The sequence below is a fragment of the Neomonachus schauinslandi genome, chromosome 14 (genome assembly GCF_002201575.2).
Source record: "Neomonachus schauinslandi chromosome 14, ASM220157v2, whole genome shotgun sequence".
Taxonomy (NCBI): Eukaryota; Metazoa; Chordata; class Mammalia; order Carnivora; family Phocidae; genus Neomonachus; species Neomonachus schauinslandi.
The window spans coordinates 24,004,214-24,015,907 of NC_058416.1; the positions used below are offsets into that span (position 1 = coordinate 24,004,214).

The 11,694-nt window shown below is 42.0% G+C and overlaps 1 pseudogene across 1 annotated transcript; it reads left to right on the forward strand.

The window, feature by feature from the left end:
- Nucleotides 1-8,738: 8,738 nt before the first annotated feature.
- LOC110577102 lies at nt 8,739-9,283 on the forward strand (annotated as a pseudogene). Its single transcript, XR_006541212.1, has one exon. The product of XR_006541212.1 is annotated as a 60S ribosomal protein L23a-like (transcript).
- The last annotated feature ends 2,411 nt before the right edge of the window (nt 9,284-11,694 follow it).

Genomic DNA, 11,694 nt, shown 5'->3' on the forward strand with positions numbered 1-11,694 from the left:
TAAGACAAGAAGGAAAGATTAAGTTGCAACTGTCTTCCTAGCAAGAACCACCTACATTGTTCCCACTGCCAGAGAGAGGGACATATTAAAGCCAGTTAGCAAAGAGTCTGCAGGATCTCAGAATGTAATTAGTGACTAGATCTGGTTTTTGGTAATACGCATGCTGGTGGCTGTTTTGCTCAGCAATTGGGTAAAGCGTTTCACGTCTGCAGTTCTTATTTGTGTTGTTTTTACACAATCCATGCAAGTTTTAGCTGGCTCTTCTTGTGTTGCTCACTCTGACAAATTGTATAATTCTTGACATGTTCCAAACACCCAGAAGGACGAGTCTGGCCCAGAGATTCTTCCTGATGGATTGAGGCAGCTGCTTGTACAGTGCTGAGATTAAGATCAGTACCTTGTGGGGCGCCTGGGTGGCTCAGTCAGTTAAGCGTCTGCCTTCGGCTCAGGTCATGATTCCAGGATCCTGGGATCGATCCCCACATCGGGCTCCCTGCTCAGCGGGAAGCCTGCTTCTCCCTCTCCCACTCCCCCTGCTTGTGTTCCCTCTTTCGCTGTGTCTGTCTCTGTCAAAGAAATAAATAAAATCTTAAAAAAAAAAGATCAGTACCTTGTTAAGGAAGAGTTGTAAGTACAGTCGACCCTTGAGTAACACAGTGACTAGCAGCACCAATCCTTATGTGAAGTTGAAAATCCACATATCATTTTTGATTCCCCCAAAACTTAACTCCTAATAGCCTGCTCTTGGCCAACATCCTTATGGATAACATAAACAGTTGGTTAACATATATTCTGTATGTTATATGTATTATATATGGTATTCTTACAACAAAGGAAACTAGAGAAAAGAAAATGTTCTTAAGAAAATCATAAGGAAAAAAAATACATTTACAGTTCTATACTGTATTTATTTTTTAAAAATCATGTTTAGGGGCACCTGGGTGGCTCAGTTGGTCAAGTGTCTGCCTTTGGCTCAGGTCATGAATTTGGGGTCCTGGGATTGAGCCCCACATCGGGCTCCCTGCTCAGCAGGAAGCCTGCTTCTCCCTCTCCCTCTGCTGTTCCTCCTGCTTGTTCTCTCTCTCTGTCTGTGTCAAATAAATCTTAAAAAAAAATAATCATGTTTAAGTGGGCTGATGTAGTTCAAATCCCTATTGTTCAAGGCTCAACTTGTAATCTTAGAATACTACAGCAATAAGAGGCTTGGTGACGCCCTCCCTGGAGGCAGGCAGGACCGGTGTACCCTGCATGAAGCCAAAGAACAGTGGGGAGCCTGCCAAAGCTCTTGTCTTCACTTGTTAAGACCTTGGAGCCTCGCAATCCAGTAGTGGCCCAAAAGACGCCCCCCAAGGATCTGGAGAGAGCAGTGGAGAATAATGCCTTCCAGGTGGGGGCCCTGGTGCACTCCCAGGAGGACTCAGCCAATGCAACCTCTCCTGTGAGCCACCCTGCACTATTTTGGGCACCCAGCAGCATATCTGGCCTGACCTCTGTGCTTTGGCTCAGGAGATCTGGCTGGAAGGCCACTGCAGGGTGGTCTCTAGCCACTGATCCTAGGGATTCCCTCCAGTGGCCTGGAGCCTGAGGATGCACGGGAAACCCAGAAGCCTCTAAGGATGCATGCTTCCAGCTGTTGACCTGGTCCACAAGTAGGGAGACCCAGAGACCCAACAGCTCCTGCAAAACATCTGACCCAGATGTAGTCCTCTGCAATTTCACAGAGTTGACCCAGGAGCAGCTGACTGTATCCAAGGATGGATCAAGAGTCGGGCACCAGAAGGAACAGAAGGACAACCAAGTGTATGACATTTACTACGTGGAGGTGGCCACTCCAGGATGGGTCGAGGACTTCCTCTGTGCAGTCCTACAGCCAGGAGTGATGGCTAGCAACCAGAGGACAGTTATGAAGATGAAAATGATGAGAACAGTGAGAATAACTGGCACAATGAGGGCCCAGAGGAGTCGAACGGTGCCGGAAATGAAGATTCCAGAGGCTCTGAAGAATAGGACAGCCTCAGAGAAAAGGAAGGAGGCAATGGCAGACCAGAGATGTGGAGCAAATCCCCTTTGGGGGTGCAGAAGGAGTTTGTCTATGCCAACCCTTCTAAGCTGGATTCAGACCGATGATCCTGTGATATCTGTGCGGTTCTGCCACTGGTCCTTGAGGGCTCTGTGAATGCACTGTCAGCTGCCCGGGTAACATTTTCTTGGGCTTCCTAGCTTAACACATGGAAGGAAAATGCATGTCCACCATCACCATCCTACCAGTCAAAACTTTGCCTAAGAAGTATGTCTTTTCCAGTAACAGTAGGGTTCTTTTGCCTCAATCAAAAGTGATTCTATAGTTCATAATTTTTTTTAAAAAGCCATGAAAATGAAGCTCATTAGCCCAGGCATTTTCCCATTCTCTTCCTGTGCCGAAGCCAGTAAGCAGAGGAGAGGCTCCTATTTCCTCAACACTAAGATTTCCCATACCACCAGGGCACCTGCCTCCAGTAAAAGCCTGTTTCTTCTAATAGAGGGAACTAGAAGGGCTACAGTGGGTCCCTTATAGCAGCACAGACTGGATAGTAATAGCCACTAGGGAAGGAAATAAAATCTCCCTGAGCTCTGAGAGGTTCTAGTCAACAGCTGTCTCTACCTCCCTGCTTCCTGACTTTGATAATGGTTGTAAATATTGTTGTCTTCCTTTGGCTGTGGTGCCAAGAAACAGGGAATGTATGAATGTGATACTCTGTGTTTAGTAAAAGCTAACTTTAAATATGAAAAAGAAACACCAGAGCAGTAGAAAAAAAGTCAGTGACCTCCCTCTTCTCCCATTTTTGTTTAAAGGAAAACATTTATTCAACTGAAAACGTAAGCTTCTTATTTGTCACATTTTTTTGTAGTATTACAAAGATTTCTCAAAATCTTTTATATAGTGAGCAAATATAAACACATATATTATAAATTCATATAGGATTACATCAAATAGTACGTTTAAGAACAGACAATACATTTTACAGATACTTTTGTGTTTTGAAATGCAAACAAAAACACTGTCCGTATTAAGATAAAACACCAAAAACTATTCCAAACTACTTCAAAGAAATTACACAAGAATGGTCTTTTTTTTTTATTCTTTGTTTTCTTTTCACAGAATTCCCTGCTATGCTTGAGATCAAAAGAATATTAGGACAATTACAGTTTTTAAAACAGCACAAAATAAAGACATAACATGGCAGCCTGCCATAAACATTCTGAAAACTGCAAACGTTTGTTTTATTTTCCTCTGTTCGTATATGTCCTACCAAAGTGAGCACTTGTTTTATCTTCCTAAATCAGCAGAAGAAAGAGTAAGTCAGGAGACACAGCAGGGAGACAAAGTCATACCACAGTGCTAGAAAAAAACAAGGTGGCTAGTGGTGACAATAATTTGAATTCAGTTGTGGTGTGAAAGGTGATGCCCGATGCCTGGGAGAGAAAAGCAGTTAGCACACACGGCTTCCAGCTGGTCTCCCTCTGTGTGAAGGGTTTCCCCTTCTTGTCCTAGTACTCAAGGTCCACAGTTGGTAGGGAGGACAGAGGAAACATCCTTAGGTTCCCCGCCCCCAAAAAGCCAGGTGACACTGATCCCCAAAGGGCTGCAGATCATTGTGTCACCATCCCTTGAGGCCCATGATAGGCTTCCCGGCTCCCAAGAGGTCAATCAACCCTGTTCCCATCCAGAGATCTCCTTATGCCACCTGTCTCCAGACCTGAGCTAGCTGGGCCAGGTCTCTGTGATCTTCTCACCCCATAGGAGCAAAGGGTTGAGTCCCTGAGGAGGTTAAAAGTGGTTTGGCCATGGGCTCCCATCTTATGCCACCATCCTATGACATCGTTCAATTAGCATTTGTTAAGTGGGACACAGGGTGCTGGATGGTGAGCCCTACCCTCCCTACCCCCATTTCAACAATAGGCCTCAAGAGAAATTGAAATAGAGAATTTTATTACTCCCAGTTCCTAAGGGAAGTACTCTGCATTCCTCCAGGGGTGGGGAGAGATCAAGGCAGAGTGCAGATCAGGAGTCAGGACCTGGGACACATGCCTTTAGTTAGGGTCCCTGGGTGGAGTGCTTTGGGGTTCCCAGGCGAATTGATCAATTCAAACTGAAGAGTAGGATTTGGGTAGTCCCACAAGGTCTTCTCTAAGTAGTACCTAAGGCATATAGGCTTGGGGAGGCAGGGGAGATTGTTGATCACAAGGGCTGTTGGGGAAGTCATTATCAGGAGTTTACATTTGCATGTGACTGTGGCTGATATCTAGGGCATGTGCTTGCGTGGGGGGCCAGTGTCCATTTGAGGCCCCTGCAAGCCACTTGGCCAAACAAAATGGATGCGGGAATGGCAATACCATGGAGTAGCTTAGCTAAACTCTCCATAAGTTGACACGGGTTTCCTGGTGAGGGTGAAAGCCGACCGATAGCCTGCTACAGACCATGGCCCAGGAAGGTGCACGGCCCCCACCGGGCCCCTGAGTCTGCTGAGAGCCACCCCGGCCGTGAGCAGCATTTGCAGGAGTCTCCCTGTGATAGTGCCCAGCCTCGGGGACAGCCTGGGTTTCCTGTCGCTGAGCTGAAGCCCCTCCTGCTCTGGTGCACCTGACCACCTGAGGATGCAGGATTTTTATTATGGAAACCTAACCTTGCAGAAGCAGGTTCAGAGGTTGGACAAACCCACTCAAAGGTTGGACGGACCCCACGCAGGACTCGATTTTGGGTGGGCTCCTTTATGGGATGGGAGCTGTTGGAGTGCCTAGGGTCTCTGGTTGGGGCCCCTCCCGCCGATGCCACAGTGGAAGCACCCACTGGTGGCGGAGGGGACCAGACAAGGGGCAGGGCTGCAGCTGCTGTGGGACTGGTAGTGGAGGGGAGGGTGGGCACCGGGGACGTCACCATCACCTCCACACTCTCCCGCCTGCTCCGAGAGGGCACTCTTGCCCGCTCACCCCCATTTTCAGCTGGTACCATAAATAGCAAAATAAAAAAACTCTTCATGAATTGCTAAAAAAAAAGGCTGAACAGTGCACTCTTGGAACCAGATGAGAGCTAACCGTATTTTTTTTTTTAAGATTTTATTTATTTATTTGAGAGAGACACAGCGAGAGAGGGAACACAAGCAGGGGGAGTGGGAGAGGGAGAAGCAGGCTTCCCGCCGAGCAGGGAGCCCAACGTGGGGCTCCATCCCAGGACCCTGGGATCATGACCTGAGCCGAAGGCAGATGCTTAATGACTGAGCCACCCAGGCGCCCCGAGCTAACCATACTTTTATACCTCTTATAAGATAGAATTCCCTGTATAAATTGGAGTTGTATTTAGACCTTCGGCCTTTCCAAAGGAAAGATGTACTAGGAATTAGTTTGCCTTCTGGGCAGAAGGGTATAATATCTAGTGAGGCCGGCCTGAGTGGAGCAGAGAATCGTGCAGAGACTCAGCTTCTCAGAGCCAAGAGGAAATAGCTAGTTTCAGGGTCCTTGGTTCCCTTGGTGAACCAGAGTGGGCAGGAGCAAACACACCCAACCACCCTCCTCAGGGAGTGGGTAGCTCAGGGCAACCCAAATGCCACACCTTAAAGGAGTCCTCACTGGTCGCTATGATTTGTGGGTTCCTCCCCATATGGTGCAGCTGCCCTACCAAAGTCTCTGAAAACCTAAAGACAACTGTCTGGTTTCATGGGGCAGGATGAGGTTGAAAAGGCCTCACACCCCCTACGTGATTGTGGTGGCAACAGTGGCAATTGAGGTGTTGGATGGGAGGGGACCTGGAGATGGTAGGAGGAAGGGAAGAAAGAGTGTTAATGACCTATACCGAGACCCTAGAAACTTGTCCAGCTGGCCCCAATTCCTAGGCCCAGTCTAGCCCAACTGGACCTGCAGTCAGGGCTTGTATTAAGAGAAGATGACAGCTCATGTTGGTGCATTGGAAGGCTTAATATTGCTCCGATGGCAGTACTACTCCCAATTGATCTACAGATTCAAACAACTCCTATCAAAATCCCAGCTGACTTCTTTGAAAAATTAGACAAGCTGATCATAAAATTTTAGGAAAATTTAAGAAACCCAGAATAGCTAAAATAATATTGTAAGAGAATAAGGAGACACACTTTCTGAATTTAAAACTTACAACAAAGCTACAGTAATCAAGACATATAGATATATGGTACTGGCATAAGGATAGATATATAGTTTTACAGAATAGAATTGAATTCAGAAATGAATTTGAATAGAATTCATTCAGAAATGAATCCTCATATTTATTATCAATTGATTTTTGACAAGGATGCCATAAGTATTCATTGAGGAAAGAACAGTCAACAAATAGTGCTGGGACAACTGTATACCTATATGCATAAGAAGGAAGTTGGACCCCTACCTCACACCATACAGAAGACTCAAAATGGATCTTTCAACTCAGAATGGACCAAAAACCTAAATGTAAGAGCTTAAACTATAAAACATTTTGAAGACAACATAGGTGCGAATCTCTGTGACCTTGGGTCAGGTAATAGTTTTTTACATATGAAACCAAAAGCACAAGTGACAAAAGAAAAAGTAGATAAACTGGATATCATCAATATTAAAAACTTTTTTTTTTTCCTTTCCCATCCCTCCACCCACCTTCCCTCTGGTGACCATCTGCTTGTTCTCTACAGTTAAGAGTCTGTCTTTTGGTTTGTCTCTTTTTTTCTTTCCCTTTGTTCATTTGTTTTATTTCTTAAATTCCACATATGAGTGAAATTATATGGTATTTGTCTTTCTCTGACTGGCTTATTTCACTTAGCATTGTACTCTCTAGCTCCATCCATGTTGTTGCAAATAGCAAGATTTCATTCTTTTTATGGCTGAACAATATTCATATATATATAAAATCCCCATCTTCTTTATCCATTCATCTATCAATGGACATTTGGGCTGCTTCCATAGTTTGGCTATTATAAATAATACTGCAATAAACATAGGAGTTCATATATCCCTTCAAATTAGTGTTTTTGTATTCTTTGGGTAAATACCCAGTAGTGTGATTACTGGATCATAGGGTAGTTCTATTTTAAATTTTTTGAGGAAACTCCATACTATCTTCCAGAGTGGCTGTACCAGTTTGCATTCTCGCCAGCTGTGCATGAGGTTTCCTTTTTCTCCACATCCTTGGCAGCACTGTTGTCTCTTGAGTTTTTGATTTTAGCCATTCTGACAGGTATGAAGTGATATCTCACTGTGGTTTTGATTGAATTTTTCTGATGACGACTTATGTCGAGCATCTTTTCAGGTGTCTGTTGGCCATTTGTATGTCTTCTTTGGAGAAATGTCCATGTCTTCTGCCCATTTTTAAATTGGATTATTTGTTATTTTGGTGTTGAATTGTATGAGTTCTTTATATATTTTGGATACTAACCTGTTATAGGATATGCCATTTGTAAGTATCTTCTCCCATTCGGTAGGTTGTCTTTTAGTTTTGTTGGCTGAAAATTAAAAACTTTTGTGCTTCAAAAAACACCATCAAGAAAGTGAAGAGACAATCGACAGAATGGAAGAAAATGCTTGCAAATCCCATGTCTGATAAGGAATGTATCTAGAATATTTATAGATACAGTAACAACTAATGAAAAATAGGCAAAGGATCTGATTAGATATTTCTCCAAAGAAAATATAAAAATGGCCAATAAGCACATGAAAATATGCTCAACATCATTAGCCATTAAGGAAATGCGAATCAAACCCACAATGTGACACCACTTCACACCCACTGGCATGGCTATAATCCAAAAGACAGATAACAAATGTTACTGAGGAGTTGGAGAAATTAGAACCTGCTGATGGGAATAGAAAACGGTGAAGCTACTTTGGAAAACAGTCTGGCAATTTCTTCAAATATTACCATATGACCCAGCGATCCTATTCTTAGTTACATACCCAACAAACCTGTATGCTTATCCTTAGCGGGGTGATGGTCTACAAGCACCCATCTGGTGCAGCAGGTGACGGACCCCATTCCTGGTGGGATATAGTAGTGGAGTTAGCCAGGTGCTATATGATGCACATGCTTAAGCAGAACAAAGGAGTACACATTGAATGGGCAATGAAAATATTCATACCCAATGCAATAAGAGTCCCACTGGCTATGGGGAACTTATGCCTACTGGTGTAGCTGATCTCACTTTGTCCCTTCTCTATGTGAGTAAAGCATCGTTTTAGCCAATGCCTCTGTTAGTCATGTCTTTTTTGATGATCCTGACACCAACAGACCATGAAGTGTGTTGACAACCAGAGACTGCTAGTCTTCATTCTATGTTGCTTGTTTCCTGACTAAGATCCTGATGCCTGGAATCTGATTACCTGGACTACTGATTCATTTCCTGACAAGTCCCCTGTGATCCTTGGATTTCAGAACCTGCTTCATTCTGTGGCTGCCCCATCGGCCTTTTCATTTAGCTGCTCCCATGCTGGGGTTCCCTCAGTCTATGCCCTGATTTCAGCCCACTGAGCAGCACTCAAAGAAGGAAAATTGTTACTAACAATATTAGATTTATTATTACTGGCTGTGTGGCCTGGCTAGAGGCTTAGACTCCTTGAGTCTCAACAGCTTTCAATATAAAGTGGGTATAACAATCCTAACTTTCAGGTATTTAAAAAACATTTTGAAAATAGTTTAAAAATTTTTTTAAAAAATATTTACGGATATGGAAAAGTATTCCTCAAAAAACGTTAGACCAAGCCCTTTTACGAAGATGGCGCCGAAGACTAAGAAAGAAGCCCCTGCCCCTCCCAAAGCCGAAGCCAAAGCAAAGGCTTTGAAGGCCAAGAAAGCGGTGCTGAAAGGCGTCCACAGTCACAAAAAAAAAGAAGATCCGCACGTCACCTACATTCCGACGACCCAAGACACTGCGTCTGCGGAGGCAGCCCAAATATCCTCGAAAGAGCGCCCCCAGGAGAAACAAGCTTGATCACTATGCCATCATCAAGTTCCCCCTGACTACTGAGTCAGCCATGAAGAAAATAGAAGACAACAACACGCTTGTGTTCATTGTGGATGTCAAGGCCAATAAGCACCAGATCAAACAGGCTGTGAAGAAGCTCTATGACATTGACGTGGCCAAGGTCAACACCTTGATCAGGCCTGATGGAGAGAAGAAGGCATACGTTCGACTGGCTCCTGACTATGATGCTTTGGATGTTGCCAAAAAAATTGGAATCATCTAAACTGAGTCCAGCTGGCTAAATCTAAATATAAATCTTTTCACCAAAAAAAAAAAAAAAAAAAAAAAAACGTTAGACCAAAAGATTAAAACATAGGCCTGGAAATACCATATTACCCAAAATCTGTTTTTTAATGTTTATGTACCTATATGTACATATATACATATGTTAGCAAGTTAACAATGCTTCTCTTTGATGGTAGGATTATTGGTGGGTTTTGTTTTACATATTTCTTTCTTTTTTTTTTTTTTTTAAAGATTTTATTTATTTATTTGACAGAGAAAGACACAGCGAGAGAGGGAACACAAATGGGGAGTGGGAGAGGGAGAAGCAGACTCCCCGCCGAGCAGGGAGCCCGATGCGGGACTCGATCCCGGGACTCCAGGACCATGACCTGAGCCGAAGGCAGTCGCCCAACCAACTGAGCCACCCAGGCGCCCTGTTTTACATATTTCTTGAGTCTTTAGTCACTGGATAGTCTAACAATGTGACTTGGGGTGAGGACTTAAAGTCACATGGTATCATGTTCTTGAAGGGATAGAAACTGTGATCAGACATGGGTAGTCAACAGTGCCTAGGTAATGGAACTCCAATAAAGACTCTGGACACCAAGGCTCAGGTGAGCTGCCCTGGTTGACAATTCTCCATGCCTGTTGTCACATATTGTCCCTAAGAGCAACTACCTCTGTCTATGATTCCTAAGGGACAGGATAACTAGAGCTCTGTATTTGGAACCCTTTCAGACTCTGTCTTATGAAAGATTTTAATCCTCTCCCTGAGATAACTATGAGTACAACAACTTTCAGTGAGTTCTGTGAGTCCTAGCAAATTAGTTGGGGACCCCCAAACTTACAATTAGTGTCAGAAGTAAGCATGGTCTTGGGGAACTTTAAATCCTATAGTGATGACAAAAGTAAAAGCAGGGGGCACCTGGCTGGCTCAGTTAAGAGAGCAGGTGACTCTTGGTCTCAAGGTGGTGAGTTTAAGGCCCACATTGGGAGTAGAGGTGACTTAAAAATAAATAAATAAATAAATAAATAAATAAATAAATAAATAAATAAGGAAAAGCAGTCTTTTGGAGACTGTTTCTCAAAATTTGTAGCATTTATGCTCATGGGGTATGTTGGCCTGTCATTTTCTTTTCTTGTAATGTCTTTGTCTAGTTTGGTAGCAGGGAAATGATTATGAAAATGAATTGGAAAGTGTTCCTTCCTCCTCTTGTCTGAAACACTTTGTATAGGATTGATTTTTTTTTTTCCTCCTTAAATATTTGATGGAATTTACTAGTGAAGCTATTTGGGCTTGGAGTTTTCTTTGTGGGAAAGTTTTTAATTAGAAATTCAAATAATTTTATAGCTGCTTGGCTACTCAAAATTTCTCTTTCTTCATGTGTTAGCTTTGGTAAGTTTTCTTTTTCAGTGAATTTGTCCATTTTATCTGAGTAGTCAAATATATTGCATTAGGTTGGTATAAATGTGTGAATAATATTCTCTTTTTAATATCTGTAAGATCTGTATTGTTGGCTCTTTTTGCATTCATGAGGTGAGTTATTTGTGTTTTCCTGCTGTTTTTTCTTAATTGAATAAGTCATATTTAATAAATTATATTTTAAGATTACAGTAATTGAATATACATTTAATTAATTCAACTTAGTTATGTAACATTAAAAGGTAATGAATCAGGTAAATGTGAATTAAAATTTAAATGTATTAAAGTTGAATGAATTAAATCATATTAAATGAAATGTAATACAACTAAGTAAACAATATTAAATTTAAATTAAATGATACACAATGCTGAATTTAATAAATTGAATTAATATTAAATTATTTTAGACCAAATTAAATTTAGTAAATCAAGTCAGTGATGTTAAATTAAATTTGAGTAATTAAATTTAAGTTAAACTTGAACTATATTCCCTTAAACTTATTTTCATACATCAAATTGTAATTAAATTAAAATTGAATTATATGAAATTCATTAATTGATGTTAAAATAAATGTATCAGTACCTTTATGACACATACATATTCATTTATACTAACTAAAGTTAATTTAATACATTAAAAGAACAACTAAATTTGAAGAATTAAATTATGTTAATTAAAATATATTACAATCAAATTAGGAGGCAAGTCTGGATCTGAAGGACTGCTTTGTGGATTAAAAACGTGTTTTGGGAAGAGAGGGTCATTGAATCCATGTTGCAGCTCCTGTGTCTTCAGCTGTCTGTGATGATGTGGAGGGGCCATAAATAAAAATGTTTAGGAAAGGTGAAAAAAACAAAACAAAAACAAAAACCAGACTTCTGAAACCACCGGCAGGAGAATCATCGGTAGCAAATAAGTTGCTATTACATCCAGAGCCAAGAAATCCAGAATTGTCAGCAAAGGGGAAAAAGTTTCATTTTCCCCAGAACTCTCTCCCCAACCCGAATCAAGTCGCTCTGACTCTGAATGTGGACATGTGGACATTTACTATG